The sequence below is a fragment of the Pongo abelii genome, chromosome 6, assembly GCF_028885655.2.
Source record: "Pongo abelii isolate AG06213 chromosome 6, NHGRI_mPonAbe1-v2.0_pri, whole genome shotgun sequence".
NCBI lineage: Eukaryota > Metazoa > Chordata > Mammalia > Primates > Hominidae > Pongo > Pongo abelii.
Window position 1 is genome coordinate 74,886,297 of NC_071991.2, and position 18,266 is coordinate 74,904,562.

Genomic DNA, 18,266 nt, shown 5'->3' on the forward strand with positions numbered 1-18,266 from the left:
AAACAGCTTGCTTTTACATTTTATACAAAAATATGACCACATGAATGCATTGCTAGCATCTCTCAGGGACTTGGAAGGGGCCTATGCGATTGTGCGTCCTGAAGATTACACTACATTAGCTTCTCAGCAAATCTCCTGTGTTCTTTGCCATTAATAAAACTGTACATCAAAACAATGGGCCTGTTGGCAACTCTCCATCAATGACATCATCTTCTTATTGAAAAGTCACTCAAGGGCCTTATGTATTATTATTCTTGAAAATCATTAGTACTAATCATTGTCATATGTCACTTATACCAAATTCTTTTATCTAGTAAAATTAACTACATTTAAACAATATCAAGAAATTCTGCAATATGTGACAGCATGGATGAACCCTGAGGACATTATGCTAAATAAAATAAGCCAGTCTGAAACACAAATACTTTATGATTCCAATTATATGAGTTATCAAAAACAGTCAAATTCATAAAATCATAGTGAAATAGTGATTGCTAAGGGCTGGAGGAAGGGAAATGAGGAATTACTAATCAACAGGCATAAAGTTTTGGTAGAGCAAGATGAGTAAGTTCTAGAGATCTGCTGTACAACACTGTACCTATATTTAACAATACTGTGTTTTATACTTAAAAATTTGCTAAGAGATTAGAGCTCATGTTAAATGTTTCTACCACAATAAAAAATACTGAGAAACCAAAATCAAAAAGAAAAAAAATTTGTTAGCTAAAATCAATTTATTCAGGTTCATATATTCTAGTTACTGTAGAGTTCTCCAGTCATTGACATAGTGACTATATGTGTCTTCTGTAGCAAGGTTTTAGCACCATTATCTTTTGACCCATTTCATAGTATCAGAAGTAGGATATTAGGAATGGAGTCAGCATGCTAGAGGCAGCCATGCAGAAAGTGGAAACAAATGATGGCTAAAGACTGACAGAGATAGAAATTATTCATTCAGAAAATATTTGATGGGCACTATGTACCAAAAACTGGTTTTGGTCACAGAGATATGGATGTAGAAAAAAAAAGGCACAAAATTACTCCCATCTTGATGCCTATGCTTCATTAACAGATAATGACGTAAGATGTCAATTTCTGCAGCAAAACAAGTATGATGAAACCTATTGGGTTTGGAAATGTGAAGTTTACTGATAACCTAGACATGAGCCTGATTATAGTGCATTTAAGTAAAAATGGCAGGGACAAAATTAAAAACACTTTTCAGATGGTTGGCTCTTGAGTAAGCTTGTCTAACCCACAGCCCACAGGCTGGAGGCAATCCAGGATGGCTTTGAATGTGGCTCAACACAAACTTGTAAACTTTCTTAAAACATTATGAGATTTTTTTTTGTATTTTTTTAACTCATCAGCTATTGTTGGTGTTAGTGTATTTTATGTGTGGCCCAAGACAATTCTTCTTCCAATGTGACCCAGAGAAGCCAAAAGATTGGACACCCCTGTTCTAGAGGGATGGAAAGTAATGGGGCAGTACCTGTTGGGAAAAGAAGGGTTGTTTATCTTATTAATGAAAGAAGTGTTATATTTTATACTGAGGGAGAAAATTCAGTAAAAAGAAAAAAAATTATTAGGCAGAGGGAATAGAGAGTTTCTTGGGTGGCATTTTTGATCAAGTGAGAGGTAATAAGATCTAATGGAGGAGTAGGTGTATTGTTCTTAGGAAGAGCAATGATATTCCATTAATGGGAGCAGGTGAGAAGGCAGAGAATATGAGACAGATGCAATTGGTTGGCTAATGCGATAGTAGGAATTTTGGAAGCTTTATTTTCTTTTTCAGAAAAATAAATACAAAGCAAGGTCATCAGTTGAAGAGCAAGAGTGAAAAAGAAAATATTGGAAGTTTGAGAAAAGTTTAGATAACATAAAATCGTTGTTTATCAAAGTAGAGGAATGGCTAGACAGGAGAAATGTAGTAGAGATGAAAGCTGGGTGGTATTAAAGGCTCACTTGAGGTTAGTGCTTATGAATTTAATGTTAGACCAGCCTGAGAGAGTGAGTGAGTGTGTGTACGTGTATTTCTTCAAATTTTTATCTGCCAGGACATGTATGAAATGGGTAAAGAGGTGGATTCCATCATGATTGAAGCAAGAAGAAGAAAGTAAACAAAACGAGGCTGGGTGTGGTGGCTCACGCCTGTAATCCCAGCACTTTGGGAGGCCGAGGCAGGTGGATCACGAGGTCAGGAGATCGAGACCATCCCGGCTAACATGGTGAAATCCCGTCTCTACTAAAAATATAAAAAAAATTAGCCGGGCGTGGTGGCGGGCGCCTGTAGTCCCAGCTACTCGTGAGGCTGAGGCAGGAGAATGGCGTGAACCAGGCAGGTGGAGCTTGCAGTGAGCCGAGATCGCGCCACTGCACTCCAGCCTGGGTGACAGAGCCAGACTCCGTCTCAAAAAAAAAAAAAAAAAAAAAAAAGAAATAAAAAAAGAAAATAAACAAAATGAGTAGGGGAATTGAGAGTGTGTGCAAGCAAATGGTAATTCCTGAGAGAATTCAAGGAAGGCAAGTAAGACATGAGCATGAGAAGAACAATATAATGGTTATGGGATGAATTGATTGCATCTTAAATTGTAGAAGTTACAGTACAAGAAGAGGACAGTTGGAATAGCGAAAGATTATTGATGGAGAGTGGAGAACTTACAAACTGGAGAGTAGGACAAGGCTCCAGCATTTGCTAATAACAAGATCAAGGGCTTTGCTGAGGTAAGTAAGGAGAGAAGGTCAAGGAACTAAGGGTGCTTGGCAGGAAAAGCATCACATATGTGATTACTACTCCAGGAGCTGTGATAGCTGTTATGTTGAAGGGAGTGACAATAAACTAGGAAACTAAAATCTTCAAGGAATGAGATGGAGTGACTTGGGGGTTGGTAGAGGACTTCAAGAGGCAGTTAGAAGGTGTTGTAGACTGATGATATGAGATTCAAACATGGAGAAAGAGGAAGAAAGAAAAATATTGGCTGTTTCTAGAATTGCTTATTATATATTTTCTAATTACCCTGAATAATTACGAAACACTGTCATAACTTTTAGTGTATTTTATTTTACAAGGCAGAGGAATGTAGAATATGTTTTAGAAGGATTTTATTCAATAGCTATATATGTATATGTTTCTTTACTATTTTGTTCTTAAAAGTGTACTAGGTGTGAGCTGAAATATAATTATACTGATATAGTGAAAAAATCATTAATCTACATTACCTTTAAAATTACTTTGCAATAGAAAAACTGGTTGATCAATAAATAGAGAAATATAATTTAATAAAATCAAACATCTTTTAATGATAAACTTTTATCAAAGTAGAATTGGAGGAAATTTATTTAAATTTGTAAAAGGTCTCTGCCAAAAACTTGCAGGAAGTAGTATACTTAATAATAAAATTTTAGAATAATTATTTCAAACTCAAGATGCAATTTTAAATGCCTGCTACTACTACTTTTATTTCATATTGTATTTGAAATTTCATCCAGCACAGTAAGAAAGCAAAATAAATACAAGAATTGGAAAGGAAGAAACAAAAATTCTCTTTACCTGCTGATCATATAATTACCCACCTGGAAAATTCAAGAAAATTGAGAATATTGACTTTATTTGGATTTCATGTCTCTGAATTCCCATTTGAATTTCCATCAAAATCAGTACTCTAACATCTTCAAATTTTGCAGTAAATATTATTGTAAATAGAATTAATAGAAAAAAGTATTTGCATTCTATATAACATCTTAAAACAATAAAGATAACTTCAAGGTAGGGAAGAATTCCTTGAACCACCAAAACTATAAACTAGAAAGTGGTAAATTTCACTATATTAAAACGAAAACAACTTTACAAACAACATCACTTCTGAATTAAAGGCACTAAAAGAAAAAGACAAGTCACAGCCTTGGAGATGTTATTTTAAATACATATAATTTACCAAGGGTTGAAAGCTTAAAAATACAAAGAATTTTGGCGAATTTTATAAAAAAGCAAAAATTCAATGAAAAAAATGGGAATTAACACATGAAATCCAGATCAATTCAATAAATATTGTAAAAATATCTTCAATTGTAGGCAGGATAGTACAATATTCAACCCTATGGCCATCAATATTATCACCCCCAAAGATGTCCCCAGAAACTGTGAATTAAAGTTACAAATAGAATTAGATTGCTAATCAATTGGCTTTGAGATGGGGAGATTATATAGCGTATGGTATGGTCATCAACCTACTGGGCTGGGTGCAGTGGCTCACGGAGGGAGGCTGAGGTGGGTGGATCACCTGAGGTCAGGAGTTCGAGACCAACCTGACCAACTTAGAGAAACTCCGTCTCTACTAAAAATGCAAAATTAACCGGGCATGGTGGCACATGCCTGTAATCCCAGCTACTCGGGAGGCTGAGGCAGGAGAATCACTTGAACCCAGGAGGTGGAGGTTGCAGTGAGCCGAGATCGCGCCACTGCACTCCAGCCTGGGTAACAAGAATGAAACTCTGTCTCAAGGTAAAAAAAAAAAAAGGATCCGAGTCATTAAATTTTAAGATGTCACAGCACTGGTTTTAAAAGTAGAAAAAGGGACCAAGAGCCAGGGAATGAGGCAGCTGCTCTTCTGGAAGCCCTGGGAGGAATGCAGCCCTGTAGCCTCTTGACTTTAGACCCATTTTGGACTTCTGGCTTCCATAAGTGGGAAATAATAAAGTTATGCTGTTATTGATTTGTGCTGTGCTGTGGTCATTTGTTATGGCAATATAAAAAAACTAATATAAGCACAAATGAAATACCATGACAAATATTTAAAAGTCACCAGGATGGCAAACATTTAAAAGTCTGATAAGGCCATATGTTAAGAATATGATAAAATGGAAAGTCTCATACAATGCTAGTGATAGGTGATAAATCAATACATCTTCTTCAGAGGACAATTCTACAGTGTCGAAAATGTTTATACCCTCAGCATCAGCAATTTTATTTCTAGGTTTATTTTAGAAAAATTATTACACATGTGGACGAAGAGACACAAACAAGGATTGCTTAAGAGAGCTGTTGTAGTATGAAAATTTGGAATCAATATAAATTTTCATCAGTTAGAGAATGGATAAATCTGATGGAATAGTGTATAGCAGATGAATGGACTACAACTACTTATATCAGCCCTGATAAATTGCAAATATGTAATTTTGAGTCAAAAAAGCAAGTTTCAGAAGGTATGTGTGTGTGCATGTGTGTGTATACACATATATACACACATATATTCAGTATACACACATATATATTACTTATATACATTTTCAAATGTAGAAAATTTTTATATTGTTTTCAAATACATAATTATTGGTACAACTATAAGAAACATCTATGGGAATCTAAATGCCAAGATCAGAAATTTGATGACATCTAATAGAGTTTGGAAATTGAACAGAAAGCTTTCAATTCTACCTATAATGAGTATATGGATGTTTCTTACTCTACATGCTTTCTAACATGGCTAAAATATTTATTTTTTTTAAATAAAGACAAAACACATGTATACTTACTTCTGGTGAATACCTTCTTCTCAAATGATATTAGAAAATTAATACCATAATGTACATGATAAACAATTATATATTTACACAATTTTAGTTTAGAAAAAACCAACAGGTTGCATAGTAGGTGCCAACCTTTGTTATGATTAACAAAAATAATGTTGTTATACTGGAATTATATTCTCATTTTCACAAATACTTTTTTTTGCAAATACTTTTTATTATAACTTGAGGGTTAGAAAAAGAGATGATCCTTACCAGAATGACAACCATTTTCTTATATCAAATGTCAAATGAGGTAGACTATAGATCAATCAATTCCAATGGATATGAGATATCAGTAGTATAGTATGATTTTTACCCAACTTTGTGAGTATACGAATTGCTGTACTTGAATTTTTAAAATATTGAGTGATATCTACTCCAGACCCACCCACTAATTTGGAAAAAAAAATCAGTTTCTGTCATTCTGTCATCAGCAGCTCTCCTTTCAAAGGTCATCTGATACTTGGGGTAGTCCCCTTTTTTCTCCCATATTAATCACTTCTGGTTGCTCATTGTCCAAGCCCAGTGGTTAGCTTTACTGCTTTCAAATCAACTTGGTTATGAGAGATTTAGTCTAAGCTGTGAGCTGAGGACATGATGTCTAGCTTCTCAGACTTACCATACACTATTTCTTTCTTTGTATCCTACAAATTCCCAGGGGCATCTCGAGGGAACAAGGTGGTGCTCTCTACCATTTGAAGGACCCATCAAAATAAACCCCCTTGGTCTTGGGGAACCATAGCTTTGGGGCTTTTATTTTCACTTCAACTACTTTCCTAAATAGCTCCTCTACCCCCAACCTCGCCACAGTAGCTGCAGTTCAACCTTCAGTTTAATAAGTGTGGACATAATCTTGCTCAGTGAATCTCTAAAAGCAGATGCTGGATTTTCATTTTTGAGTGTGTAGGATGCTGACATCAGTTAGCTTCATGTTTTTATCTTTTAAGTATATGCAGAAAAATAATGCATAATTTGGCAGAATTCCTTGTCTATTCCTCAGAGTAAACTGTGGTGGATTATACTTTTCAGAAATTTGAGCTCTCTGAAAGTTTGCCTACATTCATACAAATTTGCCTTAGCAATTTTAACATTTTATGTGTTTCTAAGTGTGCCAAATCTAATGGCAGAAAGCATCATTGTCCCACCGAGGGCACACTTTAAAGGGACTGAGGTAAGAAAAATTGTGGTCTTGCCCTGGATCAGTCTCAAAGGCTGGGGTACAGAGCCAAGCCTGCTAATTCTTCAGGGGGTCATTTTCTCAGTCCAAAGCCTTGTCTGGAGGATGCACAATCCTGTGATTACAAGGATGATCTAAATAATGTTGGCAAAGTCAAATGCAGTTCACATTGTTAATTCTTCTTCAGTCCCCTGGAATCTCTAGTGTGCCTGCGTTTTTGTGATTGTAGTGAAGTCAAATGGGCCAGTGTGCCTGCCTAGAATTGCAGCTTTGCAGGGTCCACTGGGTGCTTGGGCTGAATTTACAGGCTTTGTTTGAATTGCCAAAACAATCAAAGAGCATTCATTTCCTTAAATGGTTATATATCCTTGATAGATTTGTGTCCTAATGACTCTATCATTCTGCTCAGCAAAATGCACTAGGACACCAATAGCCAATTAATATGTGCCTTAAAATTAGACAAGTGGCCATTTTATATAATAGTGATATTATTGTCACTATTATTTGAAGAAATCACACACACAGAATGAGAGCAGATGTTTTCCACTCCCACCATTGACAGATCAGGATACAGAAGACTTAAACTTAGGAATTTAGGTCAATGTGAGGAAATCAGTGTGATTTTTAAAAACTCTTTGTGTATGTTTAAAATATGTTATAATGTTTTAAGAAACAGGCCTTCCTTTTAAAATGCTGTTAGAGGGCTTCTGTTGAGAGCTGCAGCTGTCTGGGTGCATTCAATGGAGATGATTCAGCTGGGCAGACTATCATCCCAGGGGGATAAATAGTTCAGAGGAGTGTGGGTATATGTTTAAATAATTTTTAGAACCAAGATTCATTTTCTAGAACAGTAGTATCCAAAGTGGGGATGTATTTTTCAATGATTAGACACGAGTTTCCATTGGGGGCCAGGAAAAATAGATAAGAACTACCACTCTTTTTTAAGTTTATCATTTATATTATTATATTGATATTATATTATCATGTTTTACAATATATAATAGATTCATTTGTTAAAACATGAATATAACATTAAAAAGCTACTGTATATGTCTAGAGTGCTGACAACTTTTTGATTTTACTGAGAAGGGGGCAGCTTCAAAAAAATTTAGAGACTCCTATAAATCTATTAAAATATCCAATATGGGAGCAGAAACCCCAATGCCACCTTGATGATGACAAACAGCTTCTAAGGCCAAGGCTGCAGCTGGCCATGTAGGACCTTGGTGAGAACTGAAAAGAGGCAGCCCTCTCGTTGGATATATTCCTGGGCAGCCACTGGCTGGGCAAACAGAATATGGTCTGGATGTCAGCCAGACCATATTCTCTTCTGAGCACTTTTGTGCAGAGCACAATGCAGATATCCTCAGGTGGAAGCCTGTCTAAGGCAGACCAAGGACACCAGGGAGGGAGCAGGTGAGAGAGCATTGTATTCTTTCTGCTTCCTTCCCCAGATGAATCTCAGAACTTAAAAAATAACAATTAAAAAAACACCTAAATCTTCAGGTCTAATGAGATGGTCAGCTTTGATACAAATTTGGGCACCAGAAGGAGAAAGCAGTGAGAACATTTAAATGCCAAAATACATCATGGTTGTTCAGGGACACATATAGCCTAGATTAGAATTTTGGTTATTATTGTTAAAGGGTTTCCAATAGAATAATTTAAAAATTGAGGTTTACTTAAAAAAATTAACAAAGTTAGATAAATATAAATTCAATCAAAGGCTTTATGAATCTGGGTTTTCTCTTATGTGTACACTTGCATTAAATAAGTATTCTCTATTTCCATGTAAAATAAGGAAAAATCATTAGAGCTGATTTTTAAATTAATATGTTTAAAGAGCAACAGGTTAAATGCCAGCAGGCTTGAAGTTAGAGTCCATAAACAAATCACTATCTCTGAATTTTAATTTTCTCATTTTTAAAGTAAGGGATCAAACTATATAATTTATATATTTTTTTCAAATAAAATTCTAGATTGTGTACATAGGAATTTTTCAGCATTTCAGTCCCTAGTAAAATGAAGTAATTAAAGCAAGTAAAAAATTCTTTAGAATCTCATAAACAACAAACTAATTCATTTTCCACCTGTGGCAATAAAGGATTAACTCAGCAAGTTGAGCTTCTGCCTGATAGGAGTGTATTTGCTTACCTGAGGCCTTGGCCCATGCCAGATACTCTGTTACTAAAATGTGATTGTGGGGGCCTTGGATCGTATAGATGAGCTTGACTTTTTGACCTCCCGGTGGGTCCGAAGGCTAAAGTAAGCCATGAGAGTGGTTAGCTATGGCTATGGGACCAAGTCCCATTAAAGACCCTGGACACCAAGGCTCAGGGGAGCCTCCCTGATTAGTAATACTTTACATGTGCTATAACATTTCTTAAAGAAGAGTTGAATGGTGTAGGCGTGACTCCACTGACAGAAGATAACTGGGAGCTTGCACCTAGTTTCTCCTGGACTTTGCCTGATATGCTTTTTGTGTTATTTTAATTTGTATATTTCCACTATAATAAGCCATATCTGTCACTATAAGCTCTTTTTAAAATTCTGTGTGTCAAGATGGCAGAATAGGAAGCTCCACCTTGTACTCATCTCCCGCCCGGCAAGGACACCAAGTTAATAACAGCTATCTACATGGAAAAAAACACCTTCATAGAACAAAAAATTAGGTGAGCACTCATAGTACCTGGCTTTAACTTCACATTGCTGAAAGAGGCACTGAAGGGATAGAAAAAACAGTTGTAAATCACCTTTGCCACCCCCCCCACCCCCCCAATCCCACTGATGGGGATGGTGTGAAGAGTGTCTCTGGGTGCTGGGGTGAGAACACAGCAATTGTGAGGCATTAAACTCAGTGCTTTCCTGTTAGAGCAGAAAGGAAAACTGGACCAAACTCAGCTGATGCTTACCCATGGAGAGAGCATTTGAACCAACCCTAGCCAGAGGGGCATTGACAATCCCAGTGGTCGAAACTTGAGTGCCTGCAAAGCTCACCACTGAGGGCTACAACACTCTGTGTCTCAAATAAATTTAAAAGGCAGTCTAGGCCATAAGGTCTGCAACTTTTAGGCAAGTTCTAGGGATGAACTAGGCCCAGAGACAGTGGACTGGGGGGGGGGGGTTGTGGGGGGGAGCACGTGACCTACTGAGACAGCAGCTGGAGCAGCCAAGGGAGTGCTGGTATCATCCCTCCCTTAATCCCATGCTGCACAGCTTGTAATTCTGAAAGAGACTCTTCCTGCCTGAGGAGAGGAGAGGGAATTGTGGAGAGGACTTTGTCTTACATCCAGGATACCAGCTCAGCCACAGCAGGATCAGGTACTGGTCAGAGTTGTAAGGTTCTGTTCCAGGCTCTAGCTCCCAGATGACATTTCTAGACACATCCTTGTCCAGAAGGTAATTTCCTGCCTTGAAGGAAAGGACTCCATCCTTTCAGCATTCATCACCTACTAACTAAAGAGCCCTTGGGCTCTGAATAACAAGTAGTGATACCCAGGTACTACACTGAGTGCCTTGGGTAAACCTCTGAGACTCGCTGGCTTCAGGTGGGACTCAGCACATTACCAGCTGTAATGGCTATGGGGCAAAACATCTTCTGCTTGAGAAAAGCAGAGGAAAAAGTAAACGGGACTTTGTCTTGCACCTTAGGTACCAGTACGTCACAGTGGGATAGAACACCAAGTGGGCTCTTGAGGTCTCTGATTCCAGGACTTGGCTCTTGGATGGCATTTCTGGATCTTCCCTGGGCCAGAAAGGAAGCTCATAGTCCTGAAGGATGAGTCCAAGGCTAGGCAGCATTCACAACAAGCTGTGTTGAGGAAACTCAGATAAATTTAAGGTAACACAGAGAAGGAATTCAGAATTCTATCAGGCAAATTTAACAGAGATTGAAATAATTAAAAAGAATCAAGCAGACATTCTGGAGCTGAAAAATGCCATTGGCATACTGAAGAATGCATCAGAGCCTCTCAGTAGCAGACCTGATTAAGCAGAAGAAATCACTTGTGAACCTGAAGATAGGCTATTTGAAAATACAAAGAGGAGACCAAAGAAAAGGAATAAAAAGCAATGAAGCATGCCTATAGGATCTAGAAAATAGCCTGAAAAGCGAAAATCTAAGAGTTACTGGTCTTAAAGAGGAGGTAGAGAAAGAGATAGGGGTAGAAAGTTTATTCAAAGAGATAATATCAGAAAACTTCCCAAACCTAGAGAAAAATATTAATATCCAAGTACAAGAAGATTATAGGACACCAAGCAGATTTAACCCAAAGAAGACTATGTCAAAGCATTTAATAATCAAACTCCCAAAGGTCAAGATAAAGAAAGGATCCTAAAAGGGGCAAAATAAAAGAAAAAATGTACAATGGAGCTCCAATACATCTGGCAGCAGACTTCTCAGTGGAAACCTTACAGGCCAGGAGAGAGTGGCATGACATATTCAAAGTGCTGAAGGAAAAAAAAAAAACTTTTACTCTAGAATAGTATATCCAGTGAAAATATCATTTAAACATGAAGGAGATATAAAGACTTTCCCAGACAAATAAAAGCTGAGGGATTTCATCAATATTAGACTTGTCCTTTAAGAAATGCTAAAGGAAGTACTTTAATCAGAGAAAAGGATGTTAATAAGCAATAAATAATCACCTTCTGAAGATACAAAACTCACTGGTAATAGTAACTACAAAGAAAAACAGAATATTATATCATTGTAACTGTGGTATGTAACCTATTCTTAAAGTAGAAAGACTAAACAATGAACCAATCAAAAGTAATAACTACAACAGCTTTTTATAGTCAGTACCATAAGATAGAAATGACAGAGTTAAAAAGCAAGGGGACAAAGTTAAAGTTTAGAGTTTTTATTAGTTTTCTTCTTGATGTTAGTTTATGCAAATAATGTTAAGTTGTTATCAGGTTAAAATAATGGGTTATTTGCAAGCCTCATGTTAACCTCACAACAAAGAACATACAAAGGATACACAAAAAACAAAAAGCAAGAAACTAAATCACTTTCACTAAAGGAAGGCAGGAAGGAAAGAAAGAAGACAAGATCATGAAACAACCATAAAACAAATAACAAAATGGCTGCAGTAAGTCCTTACTTAACAATAACATTGAATGTAAATGGACTAAATGCTCCAATCAAAAGACATAGACTGGCTAAATGGATGACTAAACAAGATTCATTGATCTCTTTCCTACACGAAACACATTTAACCTGTGAAGACACACATAAACTGAAAATAGAGGGATGAAAAAATGTATTCCATGCAAATAGAAACAAGAAAAAGCAGTAACATCAATAAAAGAAAGCTACAGGTCAATATCTCTGATGAATATTGATGCAAATATCCTCAGCAAAATACTAGAAAACTGAATTCAACAATACATTAGAACAATCATTCATCATGACTAAGTGGGACTCATCCCTGGGATGTGAGGATGATTCAACATACCGAAGTCTGTTAATCAATGTAATTCATCATTCATCAGAATGAAGGATAAAATACATATGATCATTTCAATTGATTCTGAAAAAGCATTTGATAAGATTAAATATCCCTTCATAATAAAATTAAATATTCCTTCATAATAAAAACTCTTACAAAACTGGGGATAGGAGGAATATACTTCAACATAATAAAAGTCATTTATGACAGATCCACAGCTAGTATCATACTGAATGGGGAAAAACTGAAAGCCTTTCCCTTTAGGATTTGGAACAGGAAAAGGATGCCCACTCCCACCACTATTATTCACCATAAGTACTGAAAATCCTAGCTAGAGCCGTTAGACAAGAGAAAGTTATAAAGGGCATCCAAATTGGAAAGGAAGAAGTAAAGTTACCCTTGTTTGCAAATGATATAATCTTATATTTGGAAAATCTAAAGACTTCACCAAAAAACTGATAAACAAATTCAGTAAGGTTGCAGGATATAAAATCAACATACAAAAATCAGTAGCATTTCTATATGCCAACGGCGAACCATCTGAAAAATAATAAAAAAGTAATCCCATTTACAATAGCCACAAGTAAATTTAAATATCTAGGAATTAACTAAAATCTCTATAATGAAAACTATAAAACACTAATAAAAAAAATTAAAGAGGACACCAAAAAAATGGAAAAATATTCCATGTTCATGGATTGGAAGAATCAATATTGCTTAAATGCCCATGCTACCCAAAGCAAGCTATAGATTTAGTGCAATCCCTGTCAAAGTATCAATGACATTCTTCACAGAAATAGAAAAATACAATAGTTAAGATTTGGAAGCAACCCATGTGTCCATCAACAGATGAATGGATAAAGAAAACATGATACATGTAAACAACAGAGTACTATTCAGCCATAAAAAGAATGAGATCCAGTTATTTGCAACAACATGGTTGGCACTGGAGATCACTATGTTAAGTGAAATAAGTCACAGAAAGACAAACATTGCATGTTTTCACTGATTTGTGGGATCTAAAAGTCAAAACAATTGAACTCATGGACATAGAAAGTAGAAGAATGGTTACCAGAGGCTGGGAAGGGTAGTGGGAAGCTTGAAGGGAGGTGGGGATGGTTAATGGGTACCAAAAAAAGCAGAAAGAATAAATAAGAGCTACTATTTTATAGAACAATAGAGTGGCTATAGTCAATAATAACTTACTTGTACATTTTAAAATAAAGAGTGTAATTGGATTGTTTGTAACTCAAAGGATAAATGATTGAAGAGATGGATACTCCATTGTCCATAATGTAATTATTTCCAATTGCATGTCTGTATCAAAACGTCTCATGTACCCCATTAATATATACACCTGTTATGTACCCACAAATATAATAAAAATTCAGTATCTTTCTAACAAATCATTGAATCCAAGGGTTGTCTTAGGGAGGCCCAAAGAAAACTATCTCTGGCTGTAAGTGGGATCCCTGGATATTGTCTTTAACATTGCTGTTTTCCTTTATTTTCATCCATGTGATTCTTGGATTCCTGGTCCTGAAAGGAGAAGTATTGCCCCATTCTAATGGATCTGTGCTGTCACAGTCATCTGGAAAATCTACCTACAGCCCATGCAGCCAGTACACTGCCATTTTTTTTTTCAATTGGAAACTGATATTTATTTACACAAAAATAAGTCAACAGAAACAGGAACTTGTCTGACAATCCTAATAATGAAAGTTTTTCAGAATTTGGAATGAGATTGGTGAATGAGGCCTACCCATTGCTCAGGAAGCTCAGCTTATCTGCTCTGGGAAGGCTGGTGGCTTCAGCTTCTAACTCAGACAACAGCCTTCGACATGAGTTATTTTTTTCAAACTAATTTCGTCTTTTCCTTTGGTTGCCCCAAAAGGCAGTAATGCTGCATGAGCTTCTCAAGAAGCTGGAGAATTTATAGGCCAGTGCAAAATTCTGCCTCTTCATCTGCATTTTGCTACAAAGTATTACTGCCTTGTGTGCCCTAGTTTTGAAAGTAAGTCTAGTGGCAAAGCTTTTATTTTATTTCCTCTCTCAAGGCTTATGATAAATTCTTCCTGTGGAAACAATATCAAAGCATCTCAATGGGCCAGATAGCTCCCTCCCAAAATACATAAGTCCCATCCATGTCAGATTTAATGCCTTGATACTTCCTCCCATTGGTATAAACTTCCCTCTGTGTAGTATCTCGGAGTAAGGAGTAGGGGCAAAAGAAGGGCCTTTGTTCCTCTTAGTATAGAGAGCTAGCTGTCAGCTACTAGGTGATACAATTTTTTCATCCAAGAAACCACCCAATTTCTTTACACAAAAGACCCCTGGCCCTACCAAACCCTCTAGCAATCTCTAGCTTTCCCAGGTTGTGTGGCTAGGCTGAGCCACACAACTTGGGCTAACACATTGGAACACCATCACAACTTCCTCTTTTTAATTTAAATATAAACCTCTGACATTAGGTAAAAAAGGAAGCATCCAGAGTTTCTGTTGTCCTGGTGTGTACCAGTACGGCCATGCTGGTTGTTTATAGCTGGCATTCATTGTGATATGTCAGAAGATTTTATCTGTTTGGTTGGGCATATTCACAATAGTTCATAGTATTTTGACTTTCAACCCTTGGATACAATGAAAATTAATGTCAAGTGCTTGGATTGTGAGATTTGTGTGTCCTCATCTATTAAAAAGAGAACTTTTTCTACTGTCTATGAAAGATGGAATATAGGTTTTTTTTTTTTTTTTCCTTCTGAGCTCTGGTTGATACATCGGTTTATTTCTTAAATGTAGTACTTTTTGTTGCCTCCTCATACCTATTCTCCTTTTCTTCCTGAATAAGGCTATTAGCTGAGCACATTGCCACAGCCAATGATTACGTTTCTCAGCTTTGTAGCGAAATTTGGACATATGTTTTCATTTGGCAAATGAGATATCAGCAGTAGTTTTAGGAGTAAATTCCAGGAAGTTTTTAAAGACAGAGACTGAGCCCTTCTTCACTGCTTCTTTCACCATGCTTCCTTGAATGTAGATGTGATGGCAGGAGCACTGGGAGTAGTGTAGAATTACAAAGAAGAATCCAGTGTAGAACCACTACACCTAAGGATGGCAAACTAGTGAGATGAAAGGAGTCATGACCCTGAAAACTTCATGCAACGTTCATATTGATGCTAAGCTGTCTTCTTGCAGATTTTCTTTGCTTGAAAGAGGAATAAATTTCTAACTTCAAGCCACTATTATTATAAGATGTTCTCTTATTTTCAGTTGAACTTAATTTTACTTGAACAAGGAAATTTCTTCCTAGTTCCATGATTCTAAGTATAGTTGACTATATTCATTCCTGTGAATCTAAATATGATAATGGGGCAAATAAGCAAGGAAAATTCTGATAATTTCTAACCATTAAATCATTGTGAACTATTTACCATAATTGTGTAGTACATAGAGAATCGAAACAGAGATCTCTCTGATGCTTTTTCTCTGTGTCCTGTAAAACCAGCTCATAGATTGCTGTGCTGATTAAATGAGAAGATGTTTATAAACTGCCTGCCACTCAAAGGTACTCTGTAAATATTAAGTACCTCTTAAAATTCATCTTCTGGCAACCTGTAAGTTTATCTTTGTATCATTACTGGTTAGCACATTGCCTTGCACAGAATGCACACCAAATAAATTATTCTTTAATAAAATAAAGTTTCTACAGGGCCTTACATGTCAGATATCACAGTTTCTTCTTCTCATTGCTTTTTCACTCTTCAAATTATGTAAAATGTTATATTACTATTTAGAAAGATTGAGGGGCCACTTAAACTCCGAATTTACAACCAGAGAGTTAGTTTGGAATTGGGCAGAACCTGGCTTTTTATTTCCTAGTATAGAAAAAAATATAAAATTACACAGTGTACAAGATTCTGTTAGAGATGAAAATGAGCATTATAGCTGTTTTGAATGCAATGAGCACCATTTGTCTTAATGGCATATATAATTTGGAGTCAACACATAATAAGAAAAATTATTTCTGTATAATATTTTCAAAAACACTCTCAAGAACCTACTGCAATGAACATATTTTTAACAAATTAGGTAATTTTATATTCCCTAAATGTATAACTACTATCTTTGTGTGTTTGCATTTTCATCTCTCCCAGAAAGAGAATTATGGAACTGAGAAGAATTGACAGAGATCCTGTGGTGTAGCCCTCTGTGTCAGTGAAGGAGTTTGCCCAAACCAACTTGAAGACATAGTGAAAGGGAATTTTTCCTATTTAATGACCTGAATGATATATCATAATTTTTTATATATGAGTAGTTTTATTAATTCTGCTTTTTTTTTTCGTTATTTTCTCAGGAGTGTCCAGCAAAAAGATCTGGTGCCATCAAAAATGTTTTATGCACTTGTCTTCATATCCTATGATTCGGAGAGCATATTTCAGATGTTAGAGAGGGTAGGGTTTGAAAAAATAAAACAGTGACAAAATAGGTAAAAGGGAAGTGGAAAACTTTCTTCTTCGCCTCTATAAACTCTCTCTGAGAAATACCACACCTCTTCACCCAGTAGATACATAGCAATTGAGTTATAACCGGTTTAATCCATCTTTAGTCTAGAGAAAAAGTAACCTTACTGATATAATGACACAATATTGGAGACTCGGTAAGAATGTATTACCACCAAACGACGAATCTCTGTGCATTCTCTTGTCCCTTTCCAGGATCCACTATAGACTAGGAAGAAGTCAACTCCAATTCACTATACTGTATGGTGTATTTTGAAAATTGTTGGACAATTTAGACGATATTAAGAAAAAATAGAACATGGAGAAAATTAGGAGAAAAACAAGTGTTTTTCTTATGGATGTAGGAATTGAGAAAGGGGGCTGCATTTTTCAACACACATAAGCCAACTTTGAAGTTGAGCATCTTATGTGAGTGAAATGCTACTAAAAGCATTCCACAGGCTTTTTATTGATTCCATGTCATGCACCTATCAAACTGGACTTGAATGACATCTAGATATTTCTATTTTAAGTGAAATTAATTGAGCTTTCAATGGCTTTATGATATTTCAGACAGGTATTTGTCAGGATTTTATCAACAAATAGTGCCCTCAGGGAGGATTTGAGGAGCAAGGTGTCACAGGGAGGGAGGATAGGACCTGGGAGGCAGACCCCAGGTGAAACATTTCTGTGAAGATGGGTGTCTAAGGATATGCACTCAGTCAATACTTGTGCTATTCTGGCAGGGTCTGCCTCTTCTCTGTCGATGGTGAACAGATTCCATAATATCAGCGTGACTGAATGAGAGTACAAACACTGCTCCTGAGGATAGGTTTTGTGAGTAATTTGTTCACACTGACAGATTTATTTATTTTGTCTACACTTGTGCTTTCAAGGTCCTGGGTGAAATTCTTTCCCAGTTGTACCCTGACATGTACTACTGTCCTTTGTATTAGGAAATGATAATGCTTTTTGGAAGGTTTGAGACTGTATATGCAAATGTATACTCTATCTAAGTTACTTTATGGGTGAAGCGGTTATCCTCATAAACATTTTTACCCTCCTGACTCACTGTAAACTCAAATCCTAAGTGTTGAAGTACTAGAAGGTCAGTGGATGCATATGTAAAACTGTTTCTACATATCTCTCCTAATTTTTTTTTTTTTTACCATGGGGGCATGAAATTGCTGTAATTTTCATTTATTTTTCCTCTAATATTTAATTTCTTATGAAAGTTTGAGTTAGGAACTTTGAAACCTGTCTTTGCTAAGCTTTTGTGTTCAATGAAATGTACAGTACAGCAGGCAACATGCTGAAATTAAAGTCAACTTTAAGAGAAAGATGTCTTTTGCTTTTAATAGTTCTTTAACATTTACATGTTTTTCTTCTTTCCATTGGAAATAAAGAAGCTTATTTTGGAAAGATCACAAAATATGAAAAAAATCTAATCAGTTTTGAAGTCCAACTAGTTTTTAAAAATTGTGTATTTTAAGTGCCCAAGGGATACATTTTTCATCTTAAGGCATTTTAGATTTATGTTTCATCATAAACATTTTCCCTGTCACCTAGGTG

At 36.2% G+C, this 18,266-nt stretch overlaps 1 long non-coding RNA gene across 2 annotated transcripts in view; it reads left to right on the forward strand.

Annotated features, from left to right (window-relative positions):
* Positions 1 to 16,687, forward strand: part of LOC129060386 (uncharacterized) — a 226,064-nt gene extending 209,377 nt beyond the window's left edge. The window contains exons 4-6 of one of the 2 annotated variants that reach the window (XR_010140872.1): positions 2,596 to 2,724; positions 15,701 to 15,760; positions 16,550 to 16,687. This is a non-coding gene — a long non-coding RNA (uncharacterized LOC129060386). Of the gene's footprint in view, positions 1 to 2,595; positions 2,725 to 15,700; positions 15,761 to 16,349; positions 16,454 to 16,549 lie in introns of those variants that run through there. The other variant, XR_010140873.1, reaches the window with a different exon arrangement.
* The last annotated feature ends 1,579 nt before the right edge of the window (positions 16,688 to 18,266 follow it).